Raw genomic sequence first — 8406 nt, 5'->3', positions numbered from 1 at the left:
AATGACATTTTCACAGAGCTAGAACAAATAATTCTAAAATTTGTGTGGAAGAACAAAAGACCCCAAAGAGCCAAAGGAATCCTGAGAATGTAAAACAAAGCTGGAGACATCCCACTCCTGTGTTTCAAGCTATGTTACTAAGCATTAAAACTGTATGGTGCTGACATAAAAATAGACACATAGATCAATGGAACAGAATAGAGAGCCCAGAAATAAACCCACACATACAGGGGTCAGTTAATTTATAACAGAGGAGCCAAGCATATACATAGAGAAAGGCAAGTCTCCTCAGTAAATAATGTTGGGTTCAAGTGGACAATCACGTGCAAAAGAATAAAACTATGATGTGTATCTTACATCATACACAAAAATTAACTCACAATGGATCTCACAGTGAATGTAAGATCTTAGGACCATAAAACTCCTAGAAGAAAACACAGGCAACAAGCTCCTTGACATTAAGTGCTGTTGTTTTTTTTGTTTGTTTGTTTTGGATCTGACTCCAAAAGCAAAGGCAACAAAAGCAAAAGTAAGCAAGTGGAACTATATCGAATATAAGCTTATGCATGGCAAAGGAAATCATCAACAAAACAGAAAGGCAATCTACTGAATGAGAGAAAATATTTGTAAATGATATATCTGAAAATGGGTTAATATCCAAAATATATATAAAAAACTCATATAACTCAATAGCAATAAAATAATCTGATTTAAAAATGAGCAGAGTATACGAATAAACATTTTTCAAAAAAAAAAAGGTGTACAGATGGTCAACAGGCACAGGAAAAGATGCTCAACATCACTAATCATCAGAAAATGCAAATCAAAACCACAATGAGATATTACGTAATACCTGTTAGGATGGTTATTATCAAAAACACAAGAAATGACAGGTGCTGGCAAGAATGTAGAGAAAAGCAAACTTTGGTGAACTGTTCATGGAAGTGTAAATTGGTGCAGCCACTATGGAAAACAGTGGGGAGTTTCCTTAAAAAAAAAAAAGAGGGGACACCTGGTTGGCTCAGTCAGTTAAATGTCTGACTTTGGCTCAGGCCATGATTTCACAGTTCGTGAGTTCGAGCCCCACATCAGGCTCTGTGTCTCCCTCTGTCTCTCTGCCACTCCCCTGCTCACACTCTGTCTCCCTCTCTCTTTCAAAAGTAAACAAACATTAAAAAATTTCTTTAAACTAAAAATAGAACTACGTATGTTTCATGAATTCATTTCTGCATTATTTATCTGAAGAAAACAAAAAACACTAATTTGTAAACATACATGCGTCTCTATATTCAGTGCAGCATTATTTTCAACAGCCAAGATCTGGAAACAACCTGTGTCCACTGATAGATGAATGGATAAAGAAGATGTGGTGTACACACACACACACACACACACACACACACACACACACAGAGGAATAGTACTTAGCCATAAAAAAGGATATCTTGGCCACTAGTCATGACAAATGATCTTGAGGGCATTATGCTAAGAAAAGTAAGTCTGACAAAGACAACTACTGTATGATCTCACTTACACGTGCAATTTATACAACAATCATCTCCATGCTCATAGATAGGGAGAACTGGTGATTGCCAGAGGTGAGGGGTGAAGGGAGTCAAAAGTTACAAATTTCCAGTTGTAAAATAATTCAGTCATAGGGTGTAATGTATAGCAGAGTAACTATAGTTGATAATTTTGTATTGCATATTTCAAAGTTGCTAAAAGAGTAGATCTAAAATCTTTCATTACAAGAAAAAAATTTTTTGTAACTATGTATGGTGATGGATGTTAACTAGGCTTATTGTGGTAATAATTTCACAATACATATAAATATTGAATCATTATGCTGTACACTTTAAAACTCATATAATGTTATATGTCAGCTATATCTCAATTTAAAAACAGAAAAATTTAAAAATTTGCATAGACTTTGTTTGGATCCTGATTCAATTAAAATAGCTGGGAAATTTTGAGACAATGATGAAATATGGCCTTGTACTGGGTAATATGTTAAGGAATTATTTTGTTAAATACAAATGGCATTTTGATTGTTTGTCTTAGGGACTGACTTATGAAGAATTTATAGATGATATGATGTGATGTAAGGTGGGAGATGAAACATGATTGACAGAATGTTGATGTTTGTTATGTCAGTATGTGGAATTTATTCTATACTTGCTGGATTTCTGTGTGTGATTCAAATTTTCCCTAATAAAACTTTTAAAAGAAAAGCTTACTAATCTTTACCAGCGAGAAATCTAAAAACAGAGCTCCAGTGGGTTTGGATTTCAAACAATTAGGTGCACTGAAGGTGGACAAAAGGAGGAGGGGCCTGCATAGAGAGGAAGTGGAGTAAGAGGCAGGGAAACCAGTGGGGGCATACTGTCCATTTACCCAAGATACAGCCTCTCAGCCCCTGGTCCGTTTCTTCTTTAGCCCATAAGAAGATAACTGTTAGGAATCCCCAGTGAGCTGCCTCAAATTTGGGATTAGAAACGACAGTGTTCCCCGAGTGTAGAAAGCAATTTCTATTTTTGGTGTATGGCTTTTTCCCCATCATCAAAGATACCTCTGCCTAAGCCCATGGTCCCTGGAGTTGCTGCCTTATTTGCTTGTGAAGCAAGCAGATGAACACATAGAGAATAATTAAACCTATCATCACTGAGAAGTCAGCAAAATCTGGAGGAGGCTTGAAAAATTGGACTGCCTATGGTTTGGCTACATGGACCACCAGGCTTTTCAAGTTCAACATATATAGAGAAAATAATAAAGACTGAATTTAGGGAAAAAGCAAGGGATCTCTCTAATGGATATAGTCTGCTTTCCTGTTACAATAAGGGTAGTCTCTCTACAATTGCTTGTTGGCAGGTTTGTGTATTTGTTTTTAAACAGATTGGCAAAATCAAGTTTAAATACAGAAAGTGGTAGAATTTACTCTTCTAAAGCCTTGTTCTTTGCAAAAACTGACCACGTAGCCAAACGATTACTCAAAAGAAATAAAACGAAAAAGCACAATTATACAAAATAAGGAATGATAAAAGGGAAGTTATTATTGGAAAAAAGGAAACCTTAGAAGCCATAGGAGATTATTTTGAACAATTGGAAGGAAATAAATTGGAAAACCTAGATGAAATGGGTAATTTTCTAAGACAACAGGGTTTGTCAAATGTGAATGCGGTAAAGATCAAAGATGAAAAAATTCTAAAGGAGAAATAGAGAAAGTTATCAAGGAGCTACAACCCTCTGAAAGTACCTACCAAACCTCTGTAGACCAGATATCCCCAATGTTATGTGACTCTTCCTGAGCAGTTAAAAAAGAAAAAAATTCCAACACTTTTTATTAGATGAGTATAACATTAATAAACTTGATAATTGTTGCATTAAAAAGTACATGTAGAAATTCAATATTTGGTCACGTGATACATCAAATCATGTTAGAAGTTAGATATTTTCATAACAAGTATTGGGGAAATTAACCATTCAGAAAGAGTTAAGATTGAATCCATATTTCACACTATGTCAGGATAAGCTCCAGGTGGATCAGAGATCTAACTGCAAAAAATTAAACTGTACAAGTATTTGGAGAAAACACAGGTGAATTAATCTATTATCTGGGAGTGGGGTACAATCTAGAAACAATAAAGGAAAATAGTTTTAAACTCAAATATATTAAAACCTAAAACATTTTGCATAGCAAAGAACATCAGAATCAAATGAAGAAGAAAAATACCCACTGGGAGTTAAATATTTCTACTTATGCTACAAAAAGGCATTTATCTTCCTAACATGTAAAGGGCTCTTAAAAATCTAGAAGACCAGAAATCTATAAAACATTAGGCAAAATACCAGAACAAGCACATGAGAGAAAGAAATGTAAAGAGCAATTAAGTGCACAAAAAAGACCCATAAATTTCATCCACATGAGAAATATACATACAATTTCACTGATACAGCATTTCTCATATTGACAAAAAACCCACTAGTTTGAAAATATATACTGTTGGTGAGGGAACAAAGAGGTATACACTGCTGTTGGGAAATGGACAATAGTACAACTCCACATGATCAGGGATTTGGCAATACCTAACAACATTTTACATGATTACACCCAGAGTAATTCCTCTTTTAGACTGTATTAGGAAGATATACCATCAAAAAGAAAATAACATATGTACAATGTTATTCATTACAGCACTATTTGTACTATCAAAAGATTATAAACTCAAATGTCTACTAAAAAAAGGACTGGTTGAGTAAACTGTGGTTACTCCCACACAATGATGTACAAGGAAGCGGTAAAAAAAAAACAAAAACAAAAAAACAAAAAAACAAACAATGAACAAGATCTCTATATGCTAATATAAAGTGCTCCTGCTGAAAGGAGCAAGATACAGAACAATGTAGATAAGTGTGTTTCTTTTATGCCAGAAAGGAAGGGAATAAATAGTCCGATAGAGAGTAGAAAGTAGTAAGAAAGAGAGTAGTAGTAAAGAGTAGTAGCAAAAGTAGAAAGAGAGTAAGTAGGTAGTAGAAAGTAGTAGAAAGAGAGTGATAAGTAGTACAAAGAGAGTGATCTACTTATTTGCTTATTATTTTCAAAATGAGACCCAAGAAAAATAAGTCAGAAACTAAGAAAATAGGCTATCCATGTGGGAGACAAAGTAGAAGGGACAGGAATGGAAACAATACTCTGAGGATTCCATTTTATATAGTTTAAACTTTGAGGCACATAAATGTTTTACTGTGCTGTAAGACCAAAATTAAGCCTTGACATGATGTGCTGCCTTGACATCTGGTAAAATCAGGAGGATCTTGGACTGAAATTCCCCTCTGAGCTCTGCTCCTGAGGATAGAAATCCTTAAGCCACACAACCCTCCTTTTCAAATGGACCAGACACAGTTCTTACTTATCCCCGAGTTCAGGGTTTCAGTTTTCTGACAGCCCACAGAATTATTCTAAGGAGCCAATCACAGCCTCCTGCAAGAACCAGGAGCACCCAACCCACTTGATGCTACAAAAGCCTGCCTTGCACAGCTCCATGCCTTTCTCTCTGTTCTTGAATCCAACCCGTGTGCCTTGCATGAAGTCCAGTGTCCTCCCCCAGGCTGTGAGCATAAGTGACTAAAAAAATGCTTCTTATTCCCCTAATCTTGGGGCGAGAATCTCTACCTCATCAATGGGGTGAATGAGAGGCAATTAAAACATTTACATAATCAGAAGCAAAATACAACTTAAAAAAATTCATACTAAAAAATTGAAAACAAGCTGAAACCAAATAGAACATAAAAGATATATGACGTAAGAATATATCGAATTGGTAATATAATTACCCAGAGAAAAAGAATTCTTTCGAAGGACTTCTGACTGTTTATTTTTAGTGGAATGTATACCAAGATGTAATGGTAATGGTACTATAGTTTTGAAATTATTTTATGTATTTCTAGGACAGAGAAAATTAGGAAATATATTACTAGGGACCAAGATTTTCAGTGGAAACAAAAAAAGATACAAATAGAACATCAAAAAAGAAAAATTATGTTAAATGTTAATTTGAAATATCAGTGAAAATTCATGATTTTTAAAGGTGTGTGTGTGGATAGATAGATAGATCGGTCGATCTGTCCATTGTCCTCCATGCAGTAACATACTTAGAGTAATGAGCAACACTAGTCCGATTATCTTGATTTCCATATACTATTCCCCATACACATCTTGGAGAAATGGCTTAAGTCCATGGTGAGAGTAGAGCGTCTTCTTGTGCCAGAAAACACAAAAATGCTCAAATATGACATACAAGCCAAATGAGAGGAGCTACCACTGGTAATAGTTGGTCTATTTGAAACATTAAGAAGAATATGGGCCATAATTTACCAAACACATTGAAAAAAATGAAAATCCACAAGTCCAGGCTTATTTGAAGAAAAAAAAAAAAAAAAGGCCCCAGAGTCCCAGCCAGTTCCTACCACAGTCCTGCAGTTACCCATCTTCTCTTTCCTTTCAACATGACAGATGCTGCTGTGTCCAAGGACTTCCTGGCAGGTGGAGTGACTCTTGCCATCTCCAAGACTGCGGTAGCACCCACCCAGCAGGTGCAGCAAGCTGGCAAGCAAATCACCACAGGTAAGTGATGAAAGGGCATTACAGACTGCGTGGTTCGTATCCCTAAGGATCAGGGATGGTAACCTGGCCAATGTCATCAGATACTTCCTCATGCAGGCTCTCAACTTTGCCCTCAAAGATAAATATAAGTAGATCTTCCTGGGTGGTGTGGGCAAGAGAATCCAGTTTTGTCCTACTTTGCAGGGAATTTGCCATCAAGTGGTGGTGCTGGAGCCACATCCTTGTGTTTTGTGTATCCTCTTGATTTTTTCCCTTATATGTCTAGCAACAGATGTGGGCACAGCTGGAACTGAAAGGGAATTCAGAGGCCTCTGTGACTGCCTGGTTAACAGCTACAAATCTATGGGGCACCTGGGTGGCCCAGTCTGTTAAGCACCAACTTCCGCTCAGGTTATGATCTCACGGTTCATGAGTTTGAGCCCCACGTCAGGCTCTGTGCTGACAGCTCAGAGCCTGGAGCCTGCTTCAGATTCTGTCTCCTTCTCTGCCTGCCCCTCCCCAGCTCTGTCTCTCAAAAATAAATAAACATTAAAAAAATTTAAAAAAATATACAAATCTAGGGGTGCCTTGGTGGCTCAGTCAGTTGAGCATCTGACTCTTGATTTCAGCTCATGTCATGATCTCATGGTTGGTGAGACTGAGCTTCACATAGCACTGTGTGCTGACAGCGTGGAACCTGCTTGGAGTTCTCACTCTGCCTCTCTCTCCCCCTCCCTCTCTCCCTCTCTCTCTTAAAATAAATAAATAAACTTAAAAGAAATCTACAGATCTAGTGGGATTAAGGGCCTGTACAAATTTAATGTGTCTATGCAGGGTATCTCATCTACTGAGCTGCCTACTTCGGTATCTATGACAATGCAAAGGGAATGCTTCCAGATCCCCAGAATACTCATCTCTTAATCAGCTGGATGATTGCACAATCTGTCACAGAGCTTGCTGGGTTGACTTCCTGTCCATTTGACTATTCATGGCCATATGATGATGCATCCAGGGTGTAAAGAAACTGACATCATGTACACAGGCATGCCCAACTGCTGAAGGAAGATTGCCCTGATGAAGTAGCCAAAGCTCTTCCAAAGGTGCATGGTCCAGTATTCTCAGAGGCATGGGTGGTGCTCTTGTATGATGAAATCAAGAAGTTCACATAAATTATTTCCTAGTGCATCCCCTTGTGAACAGGCATATTATATTATTCTTGACACACTGTTGGCTGTCTATTTACCAATGGCAACCATCATCTGACCAGTTTTCTCTTAAAACCACTTCCCCAATGATGGGACTCAATTATATATTTTTATTTCAGTCACCCCTGATAAACAAACTTGAAGAAATAAGAAATCTGAAATTTAAAAATAAACAAATAAAAATTAAAAAAAAAGAAATTAACCTATTTGCCAGCATTAAAGGTGGCATATCATCTCCTTATTCAGAAAATTAAAAAAAAATTAATCTCCATAATTGGAAGCAAATATAGCTCATCCTCAATTGGTGAAGGGAAGTTTTTAAGAAGTTTTTGAAACAGAAAACCATGCCAGATAATGAATGGAGGAGGAATGACAGAATTAGAAAATTACCCATACTACGAACTTCAGTGAAATATCTATTCGGGCAAGAATCATCAATAAATACTAAATACAGTAAGTAAAATTTTGGTTGGGTGGGGAGTGGGGGAGCAGGACATCTGCACAGTGCCAGATGACAAAGGGAAAACATATTTTTACAATGGAAAAATCTGACTGTCACCACCTTAATCTAGTGATCAAATTAGCATCAGGAATAGCGAAGCTTTGTGAGAGCATGTGCCTGCTGAAATGATACAATATAAACTGTGCATATCATCTATGTCATGTCTTTACCAAAAATATTCACTCTGACTCTACTGGTCTAGCATCTTCACATTGTCAATGTCATGAATAAAGAATATAGATTTAAAAAAAAACTATAAAAACCAATGCCAGATTCTTTCACAGTTGGATGAAATTGCTCAAGGTGAGACAATGGAAACTGTATTATGGACTAGTTAGCAAAAGATATAAGAAAACTTAATCTTTGGGGGTATAATATGGTATCATAATATAAGGAAATATTCTTATTTTTAGAAGATATTTGCTGAATTATTTGTAATGGAACTGTTAGAAAGTTGCAAATTCCTTTAAAATGGTTCAGCACAAGTTTAAGAGATGATAAAGCAGGTATAGCAAAATGTGCAACTGAAAACATTTATACTAAAAACTTACAAGAAAAGATTGTTATTTATATCATCTGCTTTTTAAAAACACACTTCT

The 8406-nt window shown here is 36.4% G+C and overlaps 1 pseudogene; it reads left to right on the top strand.

The window, feature by feature from the left end:
- Positions 1 to 6003: 6003 nt before the first annotated feature.
- On the top strand, positions 6004 to 7269 carry LOC125930772 (ADP/ATP translocase 2-like; annotated as a pseudogene).
- Positions 7270 to 8406: the final 1137 nt, after the last annotated feature.

This window comes from Panthera uncia, chromosome A2, assembly GCF_023721935.1.
Source record: "Panthera uncia isolate 11264 chromosome A2, Puncia_PCG_1.0, whole genome shotgun sequence".
Taxonomy (NCBI): domain Eukaryota; kingdom Metazoa; phylum Chordata; class Mammalia; order Carnivora; family Felidae; genus Panthera; species Panthera uncia.
The sequence above is the reverse complement of the archived record's forward strand: the minus strand, read 5'-3'. Positions and strand labels throughout refer to the sequence as shown.